Here is a 9,897-nt window from a genome sequence, read left to right on the forward strand (position 1 = left end):
AAACAAAAGCCCTGGACCAGATGGCTTCACAGGCAAATTTTACCAAATATTCAAAGAAGAATTAATACCTAGCCTTCATAATTTATTCCAAAAAACTTGAAGAACAGGGAAGGCATCTAAACTCATTTTATGAGGACACCATTACTCTCATACCAAAACCAGACAAAAGATCTAAAAAAAAAAGAAAGAAAAGAAAATTATAGGCCAATATCTCTGATGAACTTCTGATGAACATAGATACAAAAATTCTCAACAAAATATTAGCAAACAGAATTCAGCAATACATTAAAAACATCATACAACATGATCAAGTGGGATTTAATCCATCAGGCTGTTTTAATATCTGCAAATCAATTAATATGATATACCACATAAACAAAAATGAAATACAAAAATCACATGATCATATCAAAGAGATGCAAAAAAATCATTTGAGAAAACCCAACATCCATTTGTGATTAAAAAAAAATCTCAGCAAAATGGGTATATTGGGAACATATGTCAATGTAATAAAGGCCAGATATGACAAACACACAGCTAACGTCATACTCAATGGTGAAGAGATAAAAGCTTTTTATTTTCTTTGTAAAATGTTTAAATATCTGAAAAAATTAAAAAATATATTTTTATTGATTTCAGAGTAGAAGGGAGAGGGAAAGAGAGATAGAAACATCAATGATGAGGATCATTGATCAGCTGCCTCCTGCACATCCCACACTGGGGATCATGGCCGCAATTCAGGCATGTGCCTTGGCCGGAATTGAACCCAGGACCCTTCAGTCCTCAGGCCGACACTCTATCCACTGAGCCAAACTGACTAGGGCTAAAAGCTTTTTCTTTAAGATCATGAACAACAGAAGGATGTCCCCTTTCACCACTTTCATGAAACACAATCTTGGAAGTCCTAGCCACAGCAATCACACAAGAAAATGAAATAGAAGGCATCCAAATTGGAAAGGAAGAAGTAAAACTGTCATTATTTGCAAGTGGCTTAATACTATATATAGAAAACTCTAAGGAATATACTAAAAAACTATTAGAACTAATAAATGAATTCAGTGAAGTTGCAGATGCAAAACAAAAAAAGAAATGCAGGAATGTGTTGCATTTTTATACAGCAAGTAGAGGCCCAGTGCATGAAATTCATGCATGGGTTGGGTCCCTAGGCCTGGCCAGTGATCAGGGCCCATCAGGTTCCTCGTCTCCCTGCCTTCCTGCCTCTTCTTTCCCTCACCGCCTGCTTGCTGTCACTGTTTGGGTCCCTATCTCCTGCTTTCTCTTGCTCCCTCAGTGCCCTGACACTGGTTGCCTGCCATGTTCTGTGCCACCCCCTGGTGGTCAGTGCATGTCATAGTGAGTGATTGAACTCCTGGTTGAATTCCTGAAGGGACACTTTGCATATTAGTCTTTTATAAATAGATAGATAACAAACTATCACAAAGAGAAATTAAGAAGAGAATCCCATTTACAATTGTCTAAAAAATAAAAATGAAATACCTAGGAATAAATTTTACCAAGGATGTACAAGACCTGCACTCAGAAAACTATGTAAGACATTGAAGAAATGCGCTGAAGAAGATACAAAGAAATGGAAGGGTATAGCACACTCATAAATAGGAAGAATTACCATCATTAAAATGCCCATACTACCCAAAGCATTCTACAGATTCAATGCAATCCCTATCAAATTACCAATGTCATTCTTCCCAAAATTAGAGCAAGTATGCCTAAAATTTAAATGGAATCACAAAAGATCCTGAGGAGCCAAAACAATCCTGAAAGCAAAACAAAGATGAGGTATTAAGTTACCTGATATTAAACTATACTACAAAGCTACAGTAATCAAAACAGCATGCTATGGCATAAAAGGACACATAGATCAATGCAACATAATAGAGAGCCCAGAAATAAACCCACACCTCAGTTAATCTAACACAGTGGAGTCAAGAATATTCAATGCGGTGAAGACAGTCTCTTCGATAAATGGTGTTGGGAAAACTGGACAGATGCATGCAAAAGAATGAAGCTGGATTGCTTTCTTATAACATATCCAACAATAAACTAAAGTGGATTAAAGACTTAAATGTAAGACCTGAAACCATAAACCATCTAGAAGAAAACATAGGCAGTAAACACTTTGACATTGCTCTTAATGATTTTGTGTGTGTGTGTGGCGGGGGGCGGGGAGGGGGGGGTTATCTCCTCGAGGAAGGGAAAAAAGAAAAAAAAGGAAATGGGACTGTCAAACAAAAGTTTTTGGACAGCAAAGGAAACAACCAACAAAAAGAAAAGGCCACCCACTGAACAGGAGAACGTATTTGCCAATGATACATCAACACCAAAAAACCACAAACAACCCAATTTAAAAATGTGCAATGGACCTGATTAGACACTTATCTAAGGAGGGCATACATATGGCTATTAGACATGTGAAAAGATGCTCAACAAACATCATGAATCATCTGGGAAAGCAAATTAAATTAAATTAAAACCACAGTGAGATATCTCCTCACCCCTGTCAGAATGGCTATCATCATTAAATCAACAAACAAATGTTGGCAATGATGTAGAAAAGGGAATCCTTGTGCACTATTGGTGAGATTGTAAATTGGTGCAGCCACTGTAGAAAACAGTACTGAGGGTCCTCAAAAAAATTTAAAATAGAACTACTTTATGACCAAAAAATCCACTTCTGTATATTTATCTAAAGAATCCACAACACTAATTTGAAAAGATATATGCAGCCCTATGTTCATTGCACCATTATTATATTACAAGAACCAAGATATGGAAGCAGCCTAAGTGTCCATCCATAGATTGATAAAGAATGAATAAGGAAGATGTGGTACATATATAATGGAATATTACTCAATCATAAAAAGGAATGAAATCTTGCCACTTGCAACAACACGGATAGGCCTAGAGGGTACTATTCTAAGTGAAATAAGACAAACAACACAGGATTTCATTCATATGGGGAATTTACAAAACGAAAAAACAAGCAAAACCAAAACAAAATCACATAGACAACAAATCGTTGGTTGCCAGATGAAAGGGCGTTCAGGGAAAAGGTTAAGAAATTAAGTACAAATTGCCAGTTATAGCCCTATGTGGTTTGGCTCAGTGGATAGAGCATCCGCCTTTGGACTCAGAGTTCCAGGTTCAATTCCCAGTCAGGGCACATGCTTGGGTTGCAGGTGATCCCCAGTAGTGGGTGTGCAGGAGACAGCCAATCAATGATGCTCATCATTGATGTTTTTGTCTCTCTCTCCCTTCCCTTCCTCTCTGAAATCTATAAAAATATATGTTTAAAAAATTGCCAGTTATAAAAACAGTCAAGAGGAAGTAAAGTAGAGCATAAAGGAAAGTCAATAACATTTTAATAGGTAAGTATGGTGTCAGAAGGGTACTAGATTTAATTGTGTGATCACTAGGTAAGTCACATAAATGTCCAGTCAGTATTGTTGTACTCCTGAAACTAATATTATATTGCATGACAATTGAAATTGGAAAAAAAAGACGTCCAAGTTACTGTACAACCCAGTTGAGGCGAGTACTGTCCATTCAGAGGTAAAAATAACACGTTCACATATTAAGGCCTGGCAAGAGCGAGGATCAGAATACTGGTTTCTCAATTTTCTGCTAGCCTTTTTGCCTGCAGTGTTTGGTAAATATGAGCCCATTTCTTCCAGCCAATCATCTGTGGAGATTAGAACATCTGCGCCAATAGGCGGAGGATCAAGCATCCTGCACCAGGCAGGACTGCAAGGGAGGTCGCAGGTTGGCATGAACCCCAAAGGCCCTGTGTGGTCAGAAAGGCTGGCCCAGGGTCCACCACCTGCAGCCTTCCTACCTCCAGGAAACAGTCCCTGCTGGAGCCAGCCACGCAAGCGCAGTGGTGCAAAAAGAGACCACGCCCAAGTCTCCAAGTGAGCACGCGCAGTGGCGCGGGGCGTGGCAGCGCTGCAGGCTCCTCTGGGAATCCAGCGGAGCCGCGCTTTTAAGCTCCACGACCTTATCTCTCATACCTCAGCCGCCTGGCCTGAAGCGAAGCTGTCTTGCCCGAGAAGAGAGTGGTCACTGTGTCGCGTGGTAACAAAGCTCAGGACGAGGAGAACCTACATGAGAAAGGACGTCCTCCGGTGTAAGTGCTAACCAGTGGCTGTTTGCGGAGGGGCGGGGGGCGTCGGGAGGGGGAAAAACCTTGGCGACATGGAGGGGCGGAGCTAACGTGTGATTGATAGGCGAGAAACCTGTGCAAGGGCGAATGGGAGGTGAGTGAGGGCGGGATCTGCAGTTGAACTGGAGTGGTGCTTTGGAGTAATAATAACTAACACGCACCAGGGACTTCAGTAACCCATCTGTGCTAACCGCTTTTTATAAGTTACTTATTTAGTGGTCACTGCAACCTTATGGATATGCAGTTTTATCTGTCTCTCCTTTACACGCGGGGAAACTGAGGGTTAGGGCTATTAACTTAGGCAAGAATACAGCTGGGGTCCCAAATTTAGAAGCCTGACCTCAGAGCCCATGCTGTAAATGGCTCTGCCCTTCAGAAAAGCAAAGTGGAGTGGGGTCCAGTCAAGAGGGTTCGGTTGAATGGAATTGACCAGGTTGTTGGAGGATGTGCTATGAAAAGTGGATAAAACACCAAGCAGCAGGTTTTTCCTACAGGATGTGAGAGCTCTGAGGCTGGAGGTGGGAGGCCGGGCCGTGTCCCCTGCTGTGGGAGCATTGCAGCCCCGCTGGTGCTGTGCCTGGATTAACTGTAGGTGCAGAAAACGTTTTCTTTTGGGGCTGTGTTGTCTCCCAGGTGTGTGAAGTTAAAGCATTGTAGGGACTTAAAATGGGGATTGTGCTTTTAAATTGTTTCTGTCTTCTCTGGCTGCCATAACAAAATGCCATACATTGAGTGGCTTAAACAACAGAGTATTTTGTTTGTTTGTTTTTGTTCTATTTTAATTCTCACCCGAGGATATTTTCCCCATTGATTTCTAGAGAGAGTGGAAAGGAAGTAGGAGGGGGAGAGAGAGAAACATTGTGGGAGAGAAACAGATGGGTTGCCTCCAGCCCCTATCAGGGCTGCGGAACTTGCACCCCAGGTACCCTTGACCAGGATCCTTGGATCTGCAAGCTGATGCTCTAACCACTTAGCACAGTGGCCAGGGCCAGAGTTCTTTTCTTTTTTTTTTCTTGTTCCTTACAGTTCTAGACATTGGGAAGTCGAAGATTAAGGTCCCAGCCTATTCTGTTCCCTGTCCAAGACCCTTTTCCTGTCTTGCAGAAGGTCGGTTCCTTTCTTCCTAATACTTGTCCTCACATGGCTGGTAAGGAGAGAGCTCTCTCTTACTCCTAGAAGGCCACCAATCTTAATAAGGATTAAGGCCCACTATTATACCTTAATTTAATCTTAATTACCCTTTTCATTTTATGTTAATTGCCTCCTAAAAGCCCTCCTCCAAATAAAATAGAGTCTCATGTTGGGGGTTAGGGCTTTAACACATGAATTTGAGGGAGGGTGGGACACAGTTCAGTCTGTAGCGATAGTTTATCCCCAAGTAAAGAACAAGTGATAATTGAAGACTGAAGAAAATGACACTTTCAAAACTTACACTTTCACATAACCTCTTATTACCTCATTTAATGAGCATGAGGTTTGTGCCTTAGCACTGGTGGGGAATTCTAGGGAGAACTTGTGTGGAAGGTCATGGTTGTCCTTCAGGCAGCCAATCTGAAGAGGTCAGAAAAAGCTACACCAAGCATTCTTAAAGCACACATAGTGTATGTACTATTTGTGGATTTATCTAAACCCTTCTTTAACTTCTGACTTAGCTTGTGCTGTTTCTGGAATAATGAGATCCATAATTACCATCCACGGGGAGTGAAATAATAATTACTTTTTTTTCCTTTAATCCTCACCCAAGGATATTTTTCCATTGATTTTTAGAGAAAGTGGAAGAGAGAGGGAAAGATAGAGAAATATCGATGTCAGAGAAACATATCAATGGGTTGCCTCCTGCACATGCCCCAACCAGGGCCTGGGCCCAGGAAGAGCCTGCAACTGAGGTATGTGCCCTTGATTGGAATCAAACCTGGGACCCTTTGGTCCACATGCTGGCGCTCTATCCACTGAGAAAACCAGCTAGGGCAATCATTACTTTTTTTCTGTATTGTTTCCTGTTGTTATTCTAAAGTTTGGTAAACAAGTCTATTTTCACCTTACCCTGGTGAGAGAAGAATGAGGAAATACAAAGCTTAGGAGCTTGAAGGTCTGGCAGATGTGCGTTCAAATCTTGGATTCAGGCAATTGCTATGTGACTATCGGCATGTCACTTAACCTTTTGTTTTAAAAACAAATTTTTTATTGATTTCAGAGAGGAAGGGAAAGGGAGAGAAAATCATTGATCGCTGCCTTCTGCACACCTCCTACTGTGGATGGAACCTGCAACCCAGACATGTGCCCTGACCGTGATTTGAATCGTGACTCCTAGTGTCATAGATCAATACCTAACCACTGAGCTACACCAAGTGGTCAAGTCACTTAATCTTTCTGTCAGTTTCTTCATCTGTGAAATAGAGCTAGTAATAATACTGACCACATGGTTGTTGTGAGGTTATATGAAGACAGTTTGAAACGACTAAAGAACTGGCCTTGCACTAGATATTTAAGTTATGGGACATCCTTCACTGACACCTCTGAAGAGGTTTCTATAATAGAAACCTCCACCTACAGCCCCCATGTCAAGCTTGCTGTATATTCATCAAATTTTTATTGAATCCCTGCTACTTGTCACAGCACCTGGCATGCTGAGTGCCAGGGGCAGGGAAGAACAAGACAGACAAAGTTCTTTCTTTTATGAATCTTATACTGTAGTGGGGAGGACTAAATGAATTGAGTTGAGTGCTAAGAACTATGAAGAAATTAAATGCAGGGTAATGACATCAAAGAGTGACTTTCCGTAGAGCGGCCTGCGTGTGTGCATGCACACGTATTTGGAGGGAGGGTGTTTGAGCACTGTAGGGGGGCCCACTAAAGGGAGAGACTTCCTGAGGAGCTGAGCTGTCGCTGAGGACTCCTCATTCCCTGGGGAGGGACAGAAAGTGCAGAGCTGATAAGATCAGGCTGGATGCCTTAGATATCTGTAGGCTGACTTGTGATCTGTTTTAAAAGGGCAGGAGCCAGACAGAAGGCTCTGATTCTTGAGGCCAAAACATTTTTTGGAGGCAGCTCTGGTTTGTACGGAAATGGAAGGTAGGATAAACTAAGCAGCATACTAACGGTATCTGTAAAATAAAGTTATGTACATTAACCTGTGCCATGTCAGAAAAACTGTAATTGTACTTGTAATTCTCTGCCTGTGTGTCATGATTCTATTTACAGGTCTCCCATCAGGATAAAGCAGCATCTGTCATGCAAATACCGCCCTGTGCAGAAGTGAGGGAAGACTGCTGCAGAAGTGAATACAGGCAACATCTTTGTTCCCAGGGCACAGGTCTTTGAGAGGAAATCTCCAAGCCTCTTGAAGAGGCATTAGAAGGCTATCCAGGCAGCAAAAGTACCTCAGGTGAAATGCAGGGAGTTTCTGTATAAGGGCTTTCGTATTCTGCATTCTTCTAGAGCCCTTTGTGATAAATGTCGCTGGGTGGATTGCATGATTTGGTGTGGCTTCATGGGGATATGCACATGATAGAGAACATGATCTCTGCTTGCCAAATAATGTAGAGCCTAAGGAGAAAATCCGTAATCAGTATTGAGACTGCTCTTAACTGTTCTAGATTTCAAGCCCGTTCTTCCTGGTTCATCAGAGAACTACCAGATATTTTTCTCCCCTTAGGATCATGGCTGATAAAAACCAGGAGATCGGTGACACCCATTCCCCTTTTCTCTTCACACCCTATTCCATCCAGATAGACTTCATGACAGTGCTGTACCAGGTGTTGGAAGATGGCAAGATTGGGATATTTGAGAGTCCAACTGGCACTGTAAGTATGAACAGTTGCCCCAAGAGGGCTCTTGGGAGACCCTGATTACAACTAGTCAGAGGTTTATTTGCCTCTGCAGAGATTTTCATGGTTTGGAGTTGGGCAAAGTAGTTTTCTCAGTTTACCTTTCTGAGTAATGCTCACTTCCCTCTATTAAATTGTTAAACACAACCCTGGGTTCTAAGGAAAATTAGGTTACAGGCTAAGGAGAATTTGAATGGCAGTGGTTCTCCTTCAGGGAGCAACATAGAAATTTATTGCCCTGCCAGGTTGGGCTCAGTTGGTTGAGCATTGTCCCATGTACCAGGAAGTTACTGGTTTGATTCCTGGTCAGGGCACATGCCTGGTTTGTGGGTTGAACCCCAGTAGGGGCATGCAGAAGATAGCTGATCAATGTTTCTTTCTCATCAATGTTTCTCTCTCCCCCTCTCCATTCCTCTCTCTGAAATAAATGAAAACATTTTTTTAAAAAAAGTCAAATTTATCAAATTTGGCGCCATGGGCTGGTGCTTTTAATTCTTTTGTCTGTTTCTTAAGAAATGTACTTTTCTCATACCACATTTTGAAATTATAACCTATGTGCTCTTGTTTCCTGATTTGTGGATTTTAGTGATTGGTACCTTCCTCTTGTGATGGATAAGATATAGCTTTCTTACCATCCCTTTTCTCTGCCACTCCTGATGTAATTAGCTGTTTTTAGTCTCTGCTAAGTCATTATACTATGATTGTTTTTTCATGGAATAATGTTATTGTTCTAGAGTTAATAATTGCCTTTTAAAAGCTTGTTTAGTTTTTAATATGCTTATGCTAATTCCACACACATCATCCAGTAGTCTCTCAATATGATGCAGATTTTCACATTGTCCAAAACTACAGTTGGCCCTTGTCTGTGGGTCCTGCACCGATGAGTTCAACCAACTCCAGATCAAAAATATTGGGGGGAAAAAGCTACCCTGTTGCTGACATGTACTATGTAGTTAGACCTATGACAGTTGCTGAACATGTAGAGACTTTTTTCTTATTATTATTCCCTAAACAATATAGTATAGTAATTATTTATATAACATTCACATTATATTATCATAAGTAATCTACACATGATTTAAAGTATATGGGAGGATGTGCATAGGTTATGTGCAAATACTAAGTCATCTATCTACACTAATAAAGGGAAAGATGCTAATTGACCATACCTTTGCTACACCCACCAGCCAAACATAGTGACTATGCAAATTAACCCAACAAAGATAGCATACCCAGGTGTGGCGGGAAGCGTCAGACGCTGCCAGTCGGTCTTGGCCCCAGAACGGGACCCAGAGAGACAGGCCGGGCAGTGAAAGGCACTGCCCGTGTGGTCCATGCCCCAGATCGAGGACCCGAGGAGGCGGGTCAGTCAGCGCCAGAAGCCACCCTTGGGGTTCGGGCCCCAGATTGTGGACGGGGGAGATGGACGGGCAGCTCCAGATGCCGCCCGTGGAGTCTGGGCCCCTGAGTGAGGACGCAGGGGAGGCAGGGCCAGACACCACCACTGTGGTCCGGGCCCCAGATCGGGACCTGGGGAGGTGGGTGGGAAGCTCCAGAAGCCACCCACGTGGTCCGGGTCCCAAACTGGGGAAAGGGTAGCTTGGGTGGGCAGCACCCGACACCACCCGGGGAGTCAGGGCGGGTAGCGCCAGACACCACCTGCGGGGCCCGGGCCCCAGATTGGGGATGGGCGAGACTCCGCCCACAGGGTCCAGTAGAGCAAGTACACTGGTGTCTTGGGGGGCGTGGTTCCCTCTGTCATCCAGCTTCCTCATCACAGCTGTGGAAACTGACAGCAGGGAGGAGGAAGTCCCACCCTCACAGAATTAGCCAGAATCAGCCGTTGGTCACACAGCTGTCAGCTGCCTGACAGCCAGGACTCTCATTCAC

General features: G+C 42.9%; 1 long non-coding RNA gene across 1 annotated transcript; it reads left to right on the forward strand.

Annotated features, from left to right (window-relative positions):
• Window positions 1–4,092: 4,092 nt before the first annotated feature.
• LOC132226235 (uncharacterized) lies at window positions 4,093–6,669 on the forward strand. Its single transcript, XR_009451019.1, has 3 exons — window positions 4,093–4,144; window positions 5,207–5,287; window positions 6,375–6,669. It is a non-coding gene; the product is annotated as an uncharacterized LOC132226235 (long non-coding RNA).
• Window positions 6,670–9,897: the final 3,228 nt, after the last annotated feature.

This window comes from Myotis daubentonii, chromosome 2 (assembly GCF_963259705.1).
Source record: "Myotis daubentonii chromosome 2, mMyoDau2.1, whole genome shotgun sequence".
Taxonomy (NCBI): Eukaryota; Metazoa; Chordata; class Mammalia; order Chiroptera; family Vespertilionidae; genus Myotis; species Myotis daubentonii.